Source organism: Ornithorhynchus anatinus, chromosome 14 (assembly GCF_004115215.2).
Source record: "Ornithorhynchus anatinus isolate Pmale09 chromosome 14, mOrnAna1.pri.v4, whole genome shotgun sequence".
In the NCBI taxonomy this organism is placed as follows: domain Eukaryota; kingdom Metazoa; phylum Chordata; class Mammalia; order Monotremata; family Ornithorhynchidae; genus Ornithorhynchus; species Ornithorhynchus anatinus.
The window spans coordinates 14597195-14617797 of record NC_041741.1 but is presented as its reverse complement, the minus strand read 5'-3'; the positions used below and the strand labels follow the sequence as shown (position 1 = coordinate 14617797).

At 43.6% G+C, this 20603-nt stretch overlaps 1 long non-coding RNA gene across 1 annotated transcript; it reads left to right on the top strand.

The window, feature by feature from the left end:
• Window positions 1–8935: 8935 nt before the first annotated feature.
• LOC114816714 lies at window positions 8936–20208 on the top strand. Its single transcript, XR_003764523.1, has 3 exons — window positions 8936–9380; window positions 15632–15702; window positions 20152–20208. It is a non-coding gene; the product is annotated as an uncharacterized LOC114816714 (long non-coding RNA).
• Window positions 20209–20603: the final 395 nt, after the last annotated feature.

The window sequence follows — 20603 nt, the reverse complement described above, 5'->3', positions numbered from 1 at the left end:
TCCTTCCATGTTTTCCTTCCATGTTTAGAACAGCGCTTGGCTCATAATAAGTGTATAACAAATACCATTAAAAAACAAAAATAAAATGACTTGCCCAAGGTCACACAGGAGGCAAATGCCAGAGCCAGGACTAGACCTATGTCCTCTGACTCTGAGGCCTGTGTTTTTTCCACAAGGCTATCTGCTTCTCATGTCCATCCACCTTTGGCCCTGGTGTGCTCTTCCCACTAATCTAGTCTACTCATACTGCAGCTCTGACCTCCCAAATGCACAGTCCACCCTGGTGAGAGCTAAAGAGACCTGAGCCGAGACCTGAGCCTGGGAGAGTTGAGTCAGTGCTGTCACCTTCTCCGGCTTCATGGGGCTGGCTGAGAGGGGAGAAGATGAGTCACTGTGAGGTCACCCGTGTTCTGTCTCAGAAGCGTCCTCACCTCTTTAGCCTGAATGTCAAACCTCAATCTTCTAAAATGCCCCCAATCTTGTTTCATTTCCCCCACTTCCTGTCAGCTATCTGGGCAAATATCTGTATGTGCTTGCTATTTCCTGTGATAACCCTCGATGTTTGCTCTGGTGGAGTGGACGGTGAGGAAGAAGCGCAGGTGAACAATGTGATGGTCTCTTCCCAAAAACCCCTAAGTGTCTACGTCTGGGAAATCTGAAGTTTCTTTCCTGGTCTGGGAAGGAAATTGGAATCAGCTAGGCTATCACTTCCCCACCCCTCACCACACTCCAACAAGCATGTAATCTGGTGCTCTGTTCCTTGACAGTTACCTATCCACATCTAGTCCTCAGAGGGGGCCAAGCCACTCATTCACTTCTCACTCCTTCTCTAGAAAGCCGAACCCTCATACCACATCCCTCCCCCACATTATCTTATGTGGCTGCTGCAGTTACTCACAATATCTGCCTCTGCCTTTGGCTCCTTTCTCTTTGATCAGTGGTCTTTCCAAATAGGGGACCATCCCCGACCCCCCATTCTGAACCATCTCAGGCCAAACTGCAGCGTGGCCTAGTGGATAAGACCACCAGCCCAGGAATCAGAAGGACCTGGGTTCTAATCCCTGCTCTGCCACTTGTTTGTTGTGTGCTCTAGGGCAAGTCACTTCACTTCTCTGTGCCTCAGTTACCACATCTGTAAAGTGGGGATTAAAGCTGTGAGGCTCCTGTTGGACAGGGACTTTGTTCAACCTGATTATCTTGCATCTACCCCAGCGCTTAGTATAGTAAGTGCTACACATTAACACACAAAAAGCTGACCTATCTGTAGCAGCTCCCAGCAGCTCCACTTCTGACCCCTTGCTTGGGATCATGTTTTTCTCTATCTGACTTTCTTTCCTATGACCCCTCTGCTTAACCAGTGGTATTTAATGAGCACTTACTGTGTACAGAACGCTGCATTAAGTGCTTGGGAGAGTACAAACCAACACGTTTTCTTACCGCAGAGAGCTTACTCTCTAAAGGGCTTGCGGTTACCCTGCATTTACTTGCTACAAAGCAGGTGCCTTTGGTACTTTTCTCTGAACTCTCAAAAACACACTTATTTCAGCATGTAGAATGGAAAGCTTTCTTGCTTAAAGGAGGGCTTGAAGACACCATCACATTGTGTTTCTGCTGGGTAACTTTATCAGCCATCCTAGAATATAAACTGTGATTTAAATCCAGTGGGAAGAGCACAGCTCTGGGAATCAGGAATCCTGGGTTCTATTCCTGCCTCTTCAAGTAGGGGAATGCCTGCTGGGGTACACCATCAGTGGTGAAAGTTTCTGACCAAAGAATTATCTCAAGCCTTCCACCAGATAACCATAAGTACAGTAATTATAATTGTGATATTTGTTAGGTGTTTACTATGGACCACACCCCGGGCTAAACACTGTGGTCGATATGCAGATTAGACAGTCCCTGGTCCGCCCAGGGCTTACAGTCTAAATCAATGAATCCTTAATTTCCTAAAAACCCACCTCCTGTATTCATATTCTTCTATGTATTTTGCTCTCTGTAAAGAATATCTGGGTTATCAACTCAGTCATCTCATCTTGCAAACAGGCGACTGGTAAACCACAGAGTTATTGCAATGGCAGCTACTTGATTCTATAAACAACGGGAAGAAGAAAGGCACAGATTGCATTAGAACAGGTAAGTCTTGTGGTCATTGATGTACAGTTATCCCACAGTTCAGGTCAGTGAGAAGCAGTGTGGACTAGTGGAAAGACCACAGTTTTGGGAATCAGAGAGCCCTAGGTTCTAATTCTGATTCTACCACTTCTCTGCTTTAATACCTTAGGCAAGTCACTTCTCTGGGCCTCAGTTACTTAATCTGTAAAATGGGGATTAAGACTGTGAGCCCCATGTGGGACATGGACTATAGCTAACATGATTAGCTTGTATATAGCCCAGCGTTTAGTACAGTGCCTGGAACTTAGTAGATGCTTAACAGATACCACTAGAAAAAATAAAATAAATATTAGGGTTTTATAAAGAAGGTGGAGAAACTTTAAAGAGCCTCTCTGTGGAGTCTGCAGAGGTCAGAACACTTTTACAAAACTTTGCCTCTCAAACCCTGACCATCTCCTTTTCCTTCTCTCATTGAGAACTAAATTGAATATGTAAAGACATAGCCAGTAGGAGTAGGGCCTGTCCCAGCAAAAGAAAACCATCAAGGTCTATTTTCTCATCCCTAAACCACTACGTCTGGATTCTCAGGGCTGTAGGATTAGGACTTGAAAACAAAGCAATAGTGAGCACTTTGCTGAGGAGAGCGGATGGAAGGTACAGTATGTATGGCTGCTATTCAGTAGCAAGAAAAACCCAACCCAAAACAAAACAGAACACACTTTCTTCCTCCTCCAGGAAGGCAACTCTTAATATTTTGCATTCCTTCAGTTTTCCAGGCATTGGGACACAACTGGAATGGTCTGGGTTGAAACTGTTGCCTTTTTCAAATCAGTTTTCCAGGAGAAAATTAAATATATCCCCAACAACTGTTGAAAGAGGCAGAAAATGGAAGTTAATGGTAAATAGTTTTGAATAATGATGATTTTGTAATTCAGAAAATCCCACTATATAACTGCATAGCATTGGGACTGGGGTGGCAGTGGTGATGATGATGATGGTATTTTTTAAGTGCTTATACTATGTTTCAAGCACTGTTCTAAGCACAGGGGTAGATATAAGACAATCCAGTCAGACACAGTTCCTCTCCCAGTCAGTCACTCATAGTTATTGAGTGTTTACTTTGTACAAAGCACTGTACTAAGTGCTTGGCAGGCACATTTCCTGTCCACAGTGAACTTACAGTCTACAATGGGGTTAAAAGTCTAAGGAGGGACAACAGATACTGAATCCCCATTTTATAGTTTGGGAAACTGAGGCACATAGAAGTTAAGTGAGTTACCCAGAGTCACACCACAGGAAAGTGGCAGAACTAGGATTGGAAACCAGGTCCTCTCACTCTCAGGTCTTTGCTCTTTCCACTAGGTGTTTCTGTACCTGTCATGAGGCAGAGATCTTATCTGCTGTTCTGCGTTTTAGAAAGGAGTCACACTGTAATTTAAGTAGTGCACAGTTGACTTGGTTCTTCAGTCATTTCCAGGTATAAGGAACACACCCCCTTGTAAATGAAAGGCAGTAATCGCTTTGTGGAAGCTGTCTATGAAATCATCAAATGTCCATCAATTAGCCCAGCGTGACGATCTCTTTCAAAAAGTTCAGCTCATCTGTCATGGTAGCATCTCTTCAGTATGATTCTGGCTAGAACCTTGTCTGCAAAGGAGAGTACTGACATAAGCCAGAAAGTTTCCCTGACATCCTCACCTCCTTTTATCTTGAAGATGGTGATTATGTTGGCATTTCTGAAGTTTCATGGCATTGGATATCTTCCCCATTAATCTCTACTCTCATCACTTTATATCTCCAGTTGCCGGCTTCAGCCCTTCCTACCTATCTAAGCACTTAAGTACTCACCAGTGACTATGTTTAATTTATTTATGCGTCTATCACCTGGCTAGACTGTAACCTTCTTTAGAGTAGGGACCACACACTACTCGCAATTATGCTCTTCCAACCTCTTAATATAGCGCTCTGCAGAAAGTGACTACTCCAAAAAATGCAATAGATTAATTAATTCAGCTTTGGTGTCCACCTGTGGTTACCTATATATCTTAACTTAATCTTTAATACCAGTTAAGCCCTGGCTCTTCTCTGATTTCCCCGATCTGATACCTATGTAAAACCCCCTTGTTTTCTTTCTTTCTCTCTCCTCCTATCTGCTTCTGCTATTTTGTGGGGTGTTTCCTTTTCTGGGCAAAGGCTTTTACCCTTACATAATCTAACAGGAACACCTTTCAATTTCACCTTCTTCATTTCCTTATTTTACTGTTTCCTGCTATGTCTGGTTCTTGATTGTTAGGAGGCCATATGAAGAAGAGAGGTGAGGGCCTCATTTTGTCCAACCGATCAATCAATTAATGGTATTTATTGAGTTCTTACTGTTTGCAGAGCACTGTAGTAAGTTCTTGGGAGAGTGCAATACAACAGAGCTGGTAGACACATTTCTTTCCTACAGGGAGTTACTGTCTGGAGTCCAGTATTTGACTTCGACCTGTTACTAGTTCATGGGGCTTTTGACCCCCACAGTCACAAGCATGATTACGTTTTAAGAAGTAAATAAAAAAATAAAGTCAGAAATAAAGTCAAAAAGCAGGTGCCCGAGCATGAGAGAGAAAAATGAACAAAAATTTAACTGTTTCCATGAGATAAGGGTGGCAAACAAAAGCAAATATTGCCCTCTTGTGGATAAAGAATTGAGTGCTGACCACAGATAACAGAAAAAGCGGAATTTTTGGATTCTTTGCTTCTTGGTGAAAAAGATAAAGTGTAAACAACTGGCCTGATAAAGGATTGGAAAGCCTAACTTTATAGGAATTAAAGAGTACTTTAAAGAATTGAATACATGCATAGTAAGTGTTCAATAAATACGTTTGAATGAATGAATGGAATAAGCAGTTGTCTCTCCTCTCTTACAACCACATCCCACTTCACTTCAATGATGATGATTCCCAAATATACCTCACTAGTCCTGACCTTTCACCTGCTCTGCAATCTCGCATTTTCTCTTGCCTCAAAGACATCTCCACAAGCTCAATTTAACACTCAACTTCTAAGCCTCCTCCTAAAACCACTCTACCTCCTAACTTTTTGTAATGTATTTGTTAAACACTTCCTATGTGTCAAAAATTAATCTAACTGCTGAGATAGACACAAATCAAGCAGCGAGGACTCAGTCCCTGTCTCACATGGACCTTAAAATTTAAGTAAGAGGAAGAAAAGGTATTGAATTAACATTTTACATTTGAGGAAACTGATACAAAGACAAGTTAATTGACTTGCCCAAGTTACACAGCAGAAAGGTGGCCCAGCCAGAATTAGAACTCAGGTCCTTCTGGCTTCCAGGCCCTTGCTCTATCCACTAGGCCACGCTGCTCCTTATTAATTACCTTATCTCAGTAATCCTAAACCTTGATATTAATTCTCACATTCAATCTGTCACCAAATCCTGCCAGTTCAAATCCTGACAGTTATGACGCTCCAGAATGTCCCTGAACTGCCTGTAGGTCTCCATGGAAACAGCCATCATCATATCTCCACAGGAACTCATCATATCTCCACTGGACTATTGTCCCCAACCACTCCCCTCTTCCCTTTTCAGTCTATGCTTCACTAACCTGCCCAGATCATCCTTCTAAAATGCCATTAACCACCCACCTCTCCTCTCCTCAAGAACCCCCACAGTGGTTACTCATTCCTAAACAGTAAACTTGTTGTGGTCAAGGAATGTGTCTGCTATATTGTTATAGTTCCAAAATATTTTCCTCTGCATTGGTAACGTAGGTGTCCTTGGGACCCACTGTTATTTCCATCATGAACAGACTATTCTTGACACATAGCCAGGGTGACTCAAGGAGTTAATTCTCCTCCTCACAAGCAGCTATATGAAACAGACACCTGAATGCCTCAACAAAGTTATCTTAACTTGCTACTTTTGGCAAGCAGTGTTAAAAAGGAAATCTGTCAAATGGACCTCATTAGCCTTTGAAAATAATGCATTAAGTCTGAAAACCCTCATTCTTTTTTGTATTTTTAATAGTTCCCAGGCTACTATCAGTTGTTTTCTTGGATGAAGGCTTTGGGCAAACTTCTGAGTTTTGAAAAAACGTTCTGGTATCTTCCCTTCCTCATTTACTCAGTCTTTAAATCTTATCAGGTTTCTCTTTAGTTCGTTTCACAAATCCATCCCTTCCTCTCCACAACCTCTCAACCCTTCCCAGCCTGATTACTGTAGCAGCCTCCTTTCTTGTCTCCTTGCCCAAACCTCTTTAGTCAACAGCCATGCTGTTTGGAACACATCACTCCTCTCTTCAAAAGTCTCCAGAAATTTGTCATTTACCTTAACATAAATTGTAAGTTTCTGTTACCGATTCTCTTTCCAGAAGTTTCCCATGCCTCCACCTTCCCTGTCTCTTACCCACATTGACCTAGACAGTGGTTAATAATAAGAGTTTGAAGAGTGGTGTTCAATAAGTGTTTGCTATGTGCCAAGCATCATACTAAGAGTTGGGATCGATACAAGTTAATCAGGTTGGACATGGTCTCTGCCTCATGTGGAGCTCATGGTCCAATTTAGAGGGAAAACAGGTATTGAATCCCCAATTTATAGATGAGGAAACAGGTAGAGAGGAAGAGAAGTGACTTGCCCAAGATCACATAGGTTAGTGGTGGAACTGGGATTAGAACTCACATCCTTTGATTTAACCTTCTCCCACCTCCACCCTTTCACCTTCTTAGTCATCTCTCAAGCCTGTCTGCTTTCAAAAATCTAAACCCTTTAGTCATGGCTCTAACCCTTTGCCTTCTCACCTTGAAATTATAATGATAATAATAATAATAATGGTGCAAACTCTTAATCATTTTATAAAAACAGCTCAATTGCATGTCCTGTTGACTGAGGAACAACTTCTTTAAGCATATGTTTAGTTGGTCCAGGATAATCAGTGAATGGTATTTATTGAGTGCTTACTGTGTGCAGAGAGCACTATACTAAGCTCTTGAGAGAGTATGATACAACAGAATTAGCAAACACGGTCCTTGCCATAATGAGCTTACAGCCTAAAGGGGATGTTGGTCATTTAATCACTGAAGAGACAAAACTGGCATTTGGTGATATCCTCGTTGTCTGAGGAGCTCTATTTGGGAACCTGTTTTTCACCACAAATGAAAAGGTGACTAAGAAAAAGAGGTCTAAAAATTCCCAGCTTCCCTATACCCAAAACTGGCTCATCAGAGAGCATGCCTGGTGAATTTCCATCTGCAGCAAAATAATAAAAAGAAAGTGAATGAACAGAAAGAAAATAACCACTGCATTATGGGACCCCAGCATGTCACTTGATGACTCTCATTGCTTGGGAACTAGCTGGATACAGAGTCGGCATCACAGTCGTAAGTAGAACCAGACTACCTAGAGAAGGAGAGAGAGCAGAGAGAGGAGCTTTTTATTTAATGGCATTTGTTAAGCACTTACTATGTGCTAGGCACTAAACATTGAGCACTAAGCACTGAGGTAGATTAAAGCTAATCAGGTTGGACACATTCCATGTCCCACCTAATAATAATATTGATATTTGTTAAGCGCTTACTGTGTGTCGAGCACTGTTCTAAGCGCTGGGGTAGACACTGGGGAATCAGGTTGTCCCACGTGGGGCTCACAGTCTTAATCCCCATTTTACAGATGAGGTAACTGAGGCACAGAGAAGTTAAGTGACTTGCCCAGAGTCACACAGCTGACAAGTGGCAGAGCTGGGATTCGAAAGTGTTAATCCCCATTTTACAGATGAGGTAACAGAGACAAAGAGAAGTTAATTGACTTGCCCAAGATCACACAGCAGGAAAACGACAGAGTTGGGATTAGAACCCAGATCCCTTGACTCCTAGGCCCATGCTCTTTCCACTAGGCCATACTGTTTCTGCAGATAGTTCCTCTCCTCAGAATATCCCTAATCTATTGGTGTTGCCCTCAGACCTTCCAAACCTACCCAGGGGTCAAAGGGGCTGACTGATGAGTTTTCTTCTGCCTCTAAAAGTAAAAGCATTTTCCTATCATCATCAGCAAATATGATGATATTTGCCCATCATGAACTGGCCCACAAAAGTATGGTTGGTCAAGTCAGTTCAAAGTGTCCTATTTGACCCTTTCCTCATCTCTCTCAAAGTGAAGCAAGGTAGTGTAGAAGGTTCAATCCTGTTCAATCTATTCAACATACCCATGCCTGAAAATGCAACGTGTTCCATTTAAACTGTGAGCCTGCTATTGGGCAGGGATTGTCTCTATCTGTTGCCGAATTGTACTTTCCAAGCACTTAATACAGTAGTGCTTTGCACATAGTAAGCACTCAATAAATACTACTGAATGAATGATCTAGAAACTGGTGTCAGTATATACTCCTAATCCTCTCAGAAACTCCTCTAACCCCAGAGTTTCTTCTCAGGTCTTTGAGTCTGTTGCCCGGAATTTGTTTGAATAGTGAAAAGGTGGACTGAAAAGAGCACGGGCTTGGAAGTCAGAGGTCGTGGGTTCTAATCCCGTCTCTGCCACTTATCTGCTGTGTGACTTTGGGCAAGTCACTTCACTTCTCTGGGCTTCGGTTACCTCATCTGTAAAATGGGGATGAAGACTGTGACAACCTGATTACTTTGTATCTACCCTAATGTTTAGAACAGTGATTGGCACACAGTAAGCACTTAACAAATACCATTATTATTATTATTGTTATTCACTCCTCCTATGATTGTTTTTATAAAGAAGTTATTCAAACAGAAAATGAAATTGTTAAACAAGCATGTAATTAGTGTTCTGAGTACTTGCTAATGAAATATAATTTTAAATATTTTGGTTTTTGGTACACAAACAAAGGCAAGGGTTTGGATTTTCACTGTTCTGCAGGTCCTATTTTGAGTGATTGAGTTTTCACTAAACTGCCTCCACATCCTTCCAGGCATAGAGTTTCACTGAAAGTTTTCTCCTTCTCACCGATGCCCTGCCCTCTTCTTTTGCTTACTTGAGCTGATTTACCCTAAAGGATAAGCACCTGCTCATTCCCTGCCTCTCTCAGCAGCTAGGAAGGGAGTGACATCACATGTTTACAAGAAGATTTCCTGCTATTCATTCTTCTTCCCTCAGGAAATGCCACTTCATTCCAACTGATTTGGAGTACCCAGAAGAATTTCAGTGAAGGCTGGGTGTTTTTTGAAAGGCACCAATAAATGTTCCCATGGACAAGCAGAGAGACTGATAAAAATATTTTATTGCTAGATTTATATTCCCAGAAACAGTAAGTTATGGTTTCACATTTTAAGATTATGTTTGATATATTTGAAGGATCATAAATGAAGGATGAATGAATGATGCTCAGTGAGAAGGGAAATAGGGTGCTTATATAGGTTCATTTTTCTTCCTCATTATTAAAAGAAAGGCATGTTTGGGCAGGATTTCTGGTCTTAATTGATTTTCTGTTTGTATTACGGGAATTCCAGAAATGACAGAAACAAAAGCTTATTAATAATAAGGAGGGGAATAGGAATTTACATCCAAACCTCCTTCAGATTCCTGGGTGAGATTTTATACACACACACACAATTTAGCTGTGTGTTGGAAGATGACCTCATTGTGGACACTGATATTGAGGGAAGCAATATGGGCTAGTGGAAAGAGCATGAGTGTCCAGGAATCAAAAGTTCCCAAGTTCTAGTCAGCTCTCCCACTCTTCTCCCACCTTCTGTGCTATCCTGAGTAAATCAATTAACCTCTCTGATTCTCATTTGACTCAACTTTGATACTTGTTTCTCCTGAGATTGTGAGCAGCTGAAGGCACAGAGATTGTCTATGATGTGATTATCTATCTTGTAACTAACCCCCCACTATTTAGCAGAGTGCTTTGATGTTATCTGATAATAATAATAATGGTGTTTGCAAGTTCAAATGATCTAACCAAGCTAAGAAGCAGCGTAGTCTGGTGGAAAGGGCACAAGATTGGGAATCAGGAGACCTGAGTTCTAATCTTGAATCTCTGGCTCATTGTGTGACCTTGGGCAAGTTATGTAACTTCTCTGTGCCTCCGTTTCCTAATCTGTAAAATGGAGATTAAAAACTGTTCTCCCTTCCCCTCAGACTTTGAGCCTAAGGTCCTAAATTCACTGTGGTCCAGGAATGCGTCTACCAACTCTGTTGTACTGTACTCTCCCAAGTACTAAGTACAGTGCTCTGCACACAGTAAGTGTGTAATAAATACCACTGATGGCAATAAGCCCTGGGGGATGTGTTTGACCTAATTCTCCTGTACCTACCCCAGAGCTTGGCACATAATTAGTACTTAGCAAATATTATTATTATTGTTGTTAGTGCTATCATTATTATGTGGGATAAACATAGGTGCTTAACAAATGCTTTTATTATTATCTTAGATAAACATCCCTTCTAGAGTATGTACTGAAAAGATTGCCCCATACTAAACTGTTGAATTTTTACTCTCAGATTCTGCTGCCATTTCTGTTTCTCCCTCTTGGTGCTGTGACTTGCCAAAGGCCTCTGTTCTGAGACAGTCATCTCATTTCTAATTGCTGAATGTCAAATAAAATGTTTGATTTCACATACATGGAAATGTTTGGATTTTTTTTTCCATTCAAGACCCATTTATGACCCAAGTGACCACAGCCTAGTGCTGTGTCATAGACCAAGAACTGTCAACATGGCAGTCATCACTGAAGCAGCATGGCCTAGTGGGAAGGAGCATGGGCCTGGGAGTCAGAGGACCTGGGTTCTAATCTCAGTTTTGCCACTCACCTGCTGTGTGACTTTAGGCAAGTTACTTCATTTCTCTATGCCTCAGCTCCAGCTGCAAAATGGGGACTATTCTCCCTTAGACTGTGAGTCCCCCCATGGAACCTGATTATCTTGTATCTACCCCAGTGCTTACTAAAGTGCTTGGCATATAGTAAGCACTTAACAAATTATATAATTATTATTGCTAATTATCATGGTAGCTGTTCAGGTTTTTGCCATCCATGAGACCCAACCATTTCTCTGGATTCCTTCTGAACTTCTCCACCTCATGGAATGCCCTAAGTTGTTCTTTGTCATAAACCTCCACTGCTGATGACAGAGTTCCAACTGGCAGAACTAGTTGCCTGATTCCCATAGCAGTGCTTGTTCCACTGCACTATCAACCATGCTCGAAGTAGTATAATCCACAAAGAGTGACAACCACAAGCATGGACCCCTACCTTCTCCTAATTACGTGAGGTCCCTAAAAAATCTAAAACTTTGGGATGCTCTGGTTGTGACTGGACTCTGAGTGGTCTGATCAACAGTATCCTAAGACCCTACTGATCCCCTTTAACCACTGCACTTGTTGGACACTGCACTTTGTCTATTTTCATAAAAATAATGATAATAATGGTATTTGTTAAGTGTTTACTATATGCCAAGCACTATAATAAGTTCTGGGGTAGATATGAGATCGTCTGGTCCCACAAGTGGCTTATAGTCTCAGTAGGAGGAAGAACAGGTATTGAATCCCCATTTTGTAGGTGAAGGAACTGAGGCACAGATAAGTTAGGTCACTTGCCCAAGATCACATGGCAGGTTTGTGGCACAGCCGACATTAGAATCCAGTTCCTCTGATTCCACTAAGCCACGCTGCTTCTCTATCCTTAGGCGAGCCTCTGCAGAGCCAGAGACGATATTTAATTCTCTCCTGTGTACTTATTCCCAGTACTTAGTATGCTTAGTACACTAAGTTCACTTAATTGTACTTAGTAGATACTTAAATATTATTATTACATCTATTACTATGTCAAAACTCATTAGGATTACTGTTTGTGTGTGTATATCAAATGACAACTCGCTTGTTATCTAGATAAGAACATATTAACTTAGTGTTTATGTGCTAAGTACTGGAGTAGTAATAATAATTATTGTGATATTTGTTAAGCACTAACCATGTACACAAGATAAATACATGATAAGTACAGTGAAGGATCATTCAGATCGAGTCAGATTTGATTCTGCTTGCTTGGGGCTCTCAGGGAAAACAGGGGATTACAAACAAAGGCAACAATAGCAAACAATTATAAATGCAACAAACCAAGATAGTGTTACCATAGGTGTAAACAGTCGTTGTAGGAGTGACTCCCCACTCAAGGCAACAGATTCTAACTGCAGTAGCCTCCCCTGGTTGGGGAAAACAGGGAAGCTGAATAGGGTCTCAAAAAGATGCCCCTCTCCCCCACCTCCCGAGAACCAGTGACCAGATGCATCCTCCCCACACTCACACACAGAACCGGGGCCTTGGGCCAGGTGTTGCAAGCTTTTGCTGGGCAGACTACTGTCTGAATATAATAGACCTTGCTACGGCTTTAGTTGTATTTATTGAGGACTTACTGTGTGCAAAGCATTGTACTAAGCGCTTGGGAGAGTACAGAATAACAATTCTCAGACAATATATATATTCCCTACCCACAACAAGCTACTGCTTCTACTGCTGCTGCCAATACACCAGCCTTTCCATGTCCCAGGGTTCTTTGCCTCCAGGGCTGCGGAGATGTGGGGATAGAGGCTGGACCAGAGCAGAATAATAATAATAATAATAATGGCAATAATGTCAAACACTGGAGTAGATACAAGTTAATCACGTTGGGCAAGGTCCCTGTCCAATTTGGGGCTCATAGTCTTAATCTCCATTTCACAGATGAGGTGACAGAGTCCCAGAGAAGTTAATTGACTTCCCCAAGGTCACCCAGCAGCCAAGTAGTGGAGCTGGGAAGTTGGGGGAGAGCTGCCTGACTTCTTCTCCATGAATTCCTCCTCCTTCTCTCGTCCTCCACTACTGCCTGTAGGTCCAGCCCTAAACACCAGATTTGCAATCCCAGAAGTTTGGGACTGCCTGCCATGCAAGGGGCCAGTTTCCTTCTAAAGCAAATCCCCTCAAACCCAAACAAAAAACGCCATTCATTATTACTCACAGGAAACTCAAAACAACAGCAGTAGAGAGAAGTAAATTAGAGGGGATAAAACAGAACAGACAAATTACCCCATTTTGAAGACATTCAGCCTGAGAAAACTATTTCTGACAAGTAGCTTTCAAAAGATGAAAATAATAAATATGCCTGTTGGTCAAGATGACCTCTTGACCTTGACCTCAAGAGAGAGATGACCTCAAGATGACCTCAAGATGACCTCAAGAGGGACCTTGACCTCTCTGCTGCCTTTGACACTGTCGACCATCCCCTCCTCCTCCATACCTTATCTCACCTTGGCTTCACGGACTCCGTCCTCTCCTGGTTCTCCTCTTACCTCTCTGGCCGATCATTCTCGGTCTCCTTCGCTGGAGCCTCCTCCCCCTCCCATCCTTTAACTGTTGGAGTTCCTCAAGGGTCAGTTCTTGGCCCTCTTCTGTTCTCCATTTACACTCACTCCCTCGGTGAACTCATCCGATCTCACGGCTTTGACTACCATCTCTACGCAGATGACACGCAGATCTACATCTCCGCCCCTGTCCTCTCCCCCTCCCTTCGGGCTCGCATCTCCTCCTGCCTCCGGGACGTCTCCACCTGGATGTCGGCCCGCCACCTAAAACTCAACATGAGCAAGACTGAGCTCCTCATCTTCCCTCCCAAACCCGGTCCTCTCCCAGACTTCTCTATCACCGTCGATGGCACGACCGTCCTTCCCGTCTCTCAGGCCCGCGATCTCGGTGTCATCCTTGACTCGTCCCTCTCGTTCACCCCACACATCCTATCCGTTACCAAGACCTGCCGGTTTCACCTCTACAATATCGCCAAGATCCGCCCTTTCCTCTCCACCCAAATGGCTACCTTACTGTTACGGGCTCTCGTTATATCCCGGCTAGACTACTGTGTCAGCCTTCTCTCTGACCTCCCTTCCTCCTCTCTCGCCCCGCTCCGGTCTATTCTTCACTCCGCTGCCCGGCTCATCTTCCTGCAGAAACGATCTGGGCATGTCACTCCCCTTCTTAAACAACTCCAGTGGTTGCCTATCGACCTCCGCTCCAAACAAAAACTCCTCACTCTAGGCTTCAAGGCTCTCCATCACCTTGCCCCTTCCTACCTCTCCTCCCTTCTCTCTTTCTACCGCCCACCCCGCACGCTCCGCTCCTCCGCCGCCCACCTCCTCACCGTCCCTCGGTCTCGCCCATCCCGCCGTCGACCCCTGGGTCACGTCCTCCCGCGGTCCTGGAACGCCCTCCCTCCTCACCTCCGCCAAACTGATTCTCTTTCCCTCTTCAAAACCTTACTTAAAAATCACCTCCTCCAAGAGGCCTTCCCAGACTGAGCTCCTCTTCCCCCTCTACTCCCTCTGCCATCCCCCCTTTACCTCTCCGCAGCTAAAGCCTCATTTTCCCCTTTTCCCGCTGCTCCTCCACCTCTCCCTTCCCATCCCCACAGCACTGTACTCTTCCGCTCAACTGTATATATTTTCGTTACCCTATTTATTTTGCTAATGAATTGTACATCGCCTCGATTCTTTTTAGTTGCCATTGTTTTTACGAGATGTTCTTCCCCTTGACGCTGTTTATTGCCATTGTTCTCGTCTGTCCGTCTCCCCCTATTAGACTGTAAGCCCGTCAAACGGCAGGGACTGTCTCTATCTGTTGCCGACTTGTTCATCCCAAGCGCTTAGTACAGTGCTCTGCACATAGTAAGCGCTCAATAAATACTATTGAATGAATGAATGAATGAATGAATGAAAAGATGCATTTTTTGCCTTTGTGTGATTGGACATTTGTATCTGTTTTGTTTTTTGTTTTTCTCAGCACACCTAATCACTTTAGGCAGTTAACTTTTCCAAGCAAATCGTTCTTGTTTCAAATGAAAGTAAATTATGCAAGTTTCCCGGGTTTAAGCAAGCTGCCCTTGAACATCATTTAATGAAACTTGATTGCTGAATGCTGGAGCTAGAAGCACTGGATAACAAGAGAAGATGGAAGATATTTTTCTTCTTTCAACTTTTTTGGGAGAAGAAAAAATAAAATCTCTATCAGCTTCCTCATTAAATGCTGCAGTGTGAAACAACTCTCACCACTGCCACCTAGTGGAAAGAGCCTGAGCCTGGAAGTCAGAGACCTAGATTCTAATCCCAGCTCCCCCACTTGCCGTCTCTGTGATTTTGGGCAAATCACTTAACTTTTCTATGCCTCAGTTTCCTCTTCCACAAAATGGGGATTAAGACAGTGAGCCCTATTTGGTACAGGGACTGGGTCCAACCTGATTAGCTTGTATCTACCTCAGTGCTGAATACAGTGCCTGGCACTTGTTCAGGGCTTAATAAATACCACTTTAAAAAAACCAAAAAGAAAAAGAAAAAAACTACAGCACTGCTCTGGAGGGAAAGCAGATACTGGTAGGAGTGTTTTGTCCTAGAACCTTGCTGAGAGGCAGTGAAACCTCCGGGGAAGCAGGGCAGGGAGGCAGATATTTGGCTGGCAGGGACTGGGGAGAGCTTCTGATTTTTTCCTCTGTTAATTCTCCCTCCTTCTCTTTCTCCTCCTCCACCACTTGTCCGCAGTTGCAGCCGGGAATCCGGGGGTCCGAGTTATGCCACGAGTCGACCAGAGGGGCCCTGCAGAGCCCCAAGAGGTGGGTCTGAATGTGAACCCCCCCGACTGCCTCAGCCCAACAGACCAGGCCCAGATTAGCCCAGTTGATATTTGGGTTGTCTTTGCCCGGGGCTCTTTCTGCCCCAGGAGTCAGGGGGCAGGGATCTGGGGAAGTTGCATGAAACAGCTTCAGGGCCCCTCCTGGGCTTCAGCGCTTAGTACAGTGCTCTGCACACAGTAAACGCTCAATAAATATGATTGATTGTAAAGTCATTATGGACAGCGAATGTAACTGCTAATTCTCTTGTATTGTACTCTCCCAAGCGCTTAGTACTCTACAGAGTCAATATTTATTGAGTTTTTACTGTATGCAGAACTCTGTACTAAGTCCTTGGGATGTTGTTGTAGTGGTATTTGTTAGATGCTTACTATGTGCCAGACACATACAATATAACAATAAACAGTCACAGACACAGCTTACATAGTAAATGCTCAATAAATACCACTGATTGTTGCAGAATGAGAGCAGGCAGTGTGGTGTAATGGATAAAGGAGGGGCCTGGGAGTCTGAAGGTCATGGATTCTAATCCCAGCTCCACCCCTCGTCTGCTGTGTGACCTTGGGCAAATCACTTTACTTCTCTGTTCCCTCATCTATGAAGTGGGGATGGAGACTGTGAGCCCTATGTGGGACGGGGACTGTGTCCGACCCGATTTGCCCTCTGAACCTCAGTTCTCTCAGCTGTAAAATGGGGATAATAATAATGGTGGTATTTGTTAAGCACTTACTATGTGAGGAACACTGTATTAAGCGCTGGGGAAGATACAGGGTAATTAGGTTGCCCCACATGAGGCTCACAGTTTTAATCCCCATTTTACAGATGAGGTAACTGAGGCACCGAGAAGTGAAGTGACTTGCCAACAGTCACACAGCTGACAAGTGGCAGAGCTGGGATTCGAACCCATGACCTCTGACTCCCAGTCCCGGACTCTTTCCACTGAGCATGCTGGTTCTCTATGGAGACAGTGAGCCCTATGTGGGACAGGGACTGTGTCCAATTCGATTTGCCCTCTGAACCTTAGTTCTTTCATCTGTAAAATGGGGATGAAGACTGTGAGCCCTATGTGGGACAGGTACTGCGTCTGACTCGATTTGCCCTCTGAACCTCAGTTCTCTCATCTGTAAAATCGGGATGGAGGCAGTGAGCCCTTGTCAGACAGCTGACAAGTGGTGGAGCCGGGATTAGAACTCACAACCTCTGGCTCCCAAGTAGGACAGACGGGCCTGCTCTGCTCTTCCCCCTTCCCCTCCCCTCAGCAATGTGCTCATCTGAATATGTTATTTATTACCCTATTTATTTTGTTAATGAGTTGTATATCTCCTTGATCTATATATCTTGATGATATCTTGTTTTCGTTCTGTTCTGTGTTGCTTTGCTGTCTGTCTCCCCCATTTAGGCTGTGAGCCCATCATTGGGAAGGGATTGTCTCTATCTGTTGCCGAATTGTACATTCCAAGCGCTTAGTACAGTGATCTGCACATAGTAAGCACTCAATAAATATGATTGAATGAATGACCTGACCCTGGGGCCAAGCCCCTGGGAGGACCCCCTGTCCAGAAGCACTGGGCGGGCCCTGACTCCCAGCCAGGATGGCCCCAACCCCGGGACCCCCTCCCTGGACCAATCTGTGCCCCCTATGTCCAGCCCTTCCCCCTTTTTCCCCTTCGGCCATGGTCTTGCTCGTTGTGGTGACCATCGGGGTGGCGATGCTGGCCATCCTCATCTTGACCGTGCTGGGACTCTTCACCCTCTGCTCCCACCATGAAAGCCAGTCCTGCTGTCCCTTGATGGGGCCCTGCGACTCTCCAGGAGGGGACTCCCAGGACCCCCAAGGTCCACACTCAATCGGGACTTGGGCCGGAGCCACAGGACTGTGCGCAGAGCACCCTGGATGAGGAGCCGGGAGGAATGGAGAGATGCTAGGAGGCTGGCAGTGCCAACTTCAGGAATGGGGACCACTTCACCCAGCTCCACCCAGCTCCACCCAGCTCCAGTCCCGGAGCTTCAGCAGAAGCTGGTTGCCTTAGTGGCCGGACCATCTGCAGGGCTGAGATGGGTGGTTCTGCCCATGAGAATGGTATTGACATGGGCATTTCCCTATTGACATGGGGAAAACCCTTCAGTTTTCACGCTTGCCATTCTAGCAGCAGACCCTTTGAAGATGTAGTCGGGCCTAATAGACTTTGGTAGGGAGGGAAGGATCCAGGCGCTTAGAACAGTGCTTCACACATAGTAAGCACTTAACAAATACCATTATTATTATTATTATTAACAGAATTGGAAGACATTTCCTGGCAATCCGCATATGTCTTTAAAAATGCAAACTGGGGTAAATTGCATTTATCTTCCCATTCAAATTTATCCACTCAAAATGACGCATTTCCTGAATTTTGAGTATGTTTTCAATCAATCAGTGGTATTCATTGAGTGCTTATTGTGTGTCAAGCACTGTATTAAGTGCATGGGAAAGTACAATACAACAGAGTTGGTAGACCCATTCCCTGCCCACAACAACTTTCAGTCTCAAAGGCAAATAAAAAGTGAAAGTAGAAGTGATTTGTTTGTGGGAAGTGGGGGTAGCAAGAAAGCAGTGTGGCCTAGTGGAAAGAGCATGGGCCTGGGAGTCAGAGAACCTAGGTTCTAATCGTGTCTCTGGCGCTAGTCTGCTATGTGACTTGGGGCAAGTCACTGAACTTCTCTGGACCTCAGTCACATCATCTGTAAAATGGAGATTAAGACTGTGAGCCCCATGTGGGAAATGGACTGTGGCCAACAGGATTGTCTTGTCTCTTCCCCAACACTTAATACAACACCTTGGCACATAGTAAATGCTTAATACCATTTTTTTAGAAAAGTAAATAACCCAGCTCCTATACCTCCCATACTACAGTGTCTTTAAAAAAAACTCTCTATTTTTAGGTTAGCTTGCTTACATTTCAAAAGGCAAAAGCCTCAAATGATCAGGGGTAAAGCCAGGAAAAAAAGGATTTATTTTAGGAACTTAAATCTGTGAGGGAGATTTGCTTTTCTGGGCAAATGCTATTATGTAATGTAGAGAGAGTTATCCTTCATTTTTGGAGATGATTCTGCTGACAAAATCCTATTCATGGGTGCCAGTGTATCCAAAAAGTTCAATGCGAGACCAACATAACTTGTTGTATAGATTGCACATAAGGAGTGATGTCAACCAAGTCCCCGCGTGGTATTTTGAGACTGCGATATTTTTGAAAGGAGAATTGTTTCATCATCCAGCATCATCCGTCCAATAGCACGTATCATGCATCTGCTTATATGCACAACATCGTCAATGATATTTATTGAGCATTTTGTGCAGAGTTTTGTCCTAAGCGCTTGGGAGAGTACAATACAACAGAGTTGGTAGACCCCTTTCCTGCCCACAGTGAGCTCACAGTCTAGAACTTACTGATCAGTACAGAGTGTGGGGGCATAGTATAAGGATGAAAATTCTGACATGGTCTCTGCTCCTCAGGGGGCTCATAATCAAAGAATAAGGGTAGGATGGGAAGTCAGGCAATGGACAAACCAGAAAAGATTGAGGTGATAAAAACAGTAAAACATCATAAGGGAACAAAGACGACAATAAGAGTCACTGTGCAGTATGGCCAGAGGAGCCATTTTCAGGGTCCTTGCTCCTCTAGCAGATTAGCCCTCCTTTCATAATATTAGGGGAGGCTGTAACAGTCAATCAGTGGTATTTATTGAGCGCCACTGTGTATTGAGCAAAGTACTAATAACTGCCACCAACTGGTAAGAGAAAGCAAAAAGGGAAACACAAAAATTGGATTCCCCATCCACCCACCACCTCTGTTAATTCTTGGTTAAGTGCTAACTATGTGTCAGGCATTGTTCTAAGTGTGGTGGTGCATATAAGCAAATCGGGTTGGACACAGTCCCTCTCCCACATAGGTTTCACAGTCCAAGTAGGAGGGAGAACAGGTTCTTCTCTTTGGTAGCATCTCTTGTAAAGAGAGAGGGTAGGGCTTAAACATTGATTAAAAGGATGTTTTAGGATAATCTGACTATTCATTTGCATTACTTGAGGTATCCTTGCAACACAAATAATCAAAAATTAGCGTTAGTGAGGTAAAGTAGTGTGGAAATGTTTGTGTCTTTTAAAGAAAATTTGTCTAGTAAATTTTTTGCACCCTTTCAGTCTGTAAATAGCTAAAAATCTAATGCCACTGTAAGTAATAGGGTCAAGAGGCCCTTTCGTGCTCTGTGAAAAAATTTCTTAAATTTTTTGACAAAAAAAGGAGATTATTTTTAGATTCTACTTTACTCGTATGCCATCTAAAGAAATATATTACAGTAAAGCATCATTTTCTTATTCTATGATCAAGTTATGTTGTTTTGAATTTATTTGTCAAAGAAAAAAGTAACTGTCGCCCCTTTCCCACCTTTTTTTAGCCTGCACGAGAACATCAGTCTTCCAACCGCTTACCAGAAGGGGGCACCAGATCTGAAGGAAAAAAATCTTGTGTTTTAGTTTCCAAAAGCGATTATTCAATCGCTGGAACTATCCGCACTTCTTTGTCAATTAAAGAGTTTGTTCCCCCATATTTCCTTTCTCTCCCCAATGATTTGTAAACATTTCTTCAGTACTTGTTCCATGAAATCTGTTTGTTACTCTGGATTCCAAACTTCAGAGCTTCCTAACCAAATGGCACAACATACTACTGCTATTACTAATGATAATAATGGTATTTGTTGAATTCTTATTATGTGCCGAGCCCTTTGCTAAGCTCAGACAGAGTCCTTGTCCCTCATGGGGCTCACAGTCGACGGAGGAGGAAGAACAGGTATTTAATCTCCATTTAACAGATGAGGAAACAGATAAGAAGCTTCATGTAGTGTCCTGT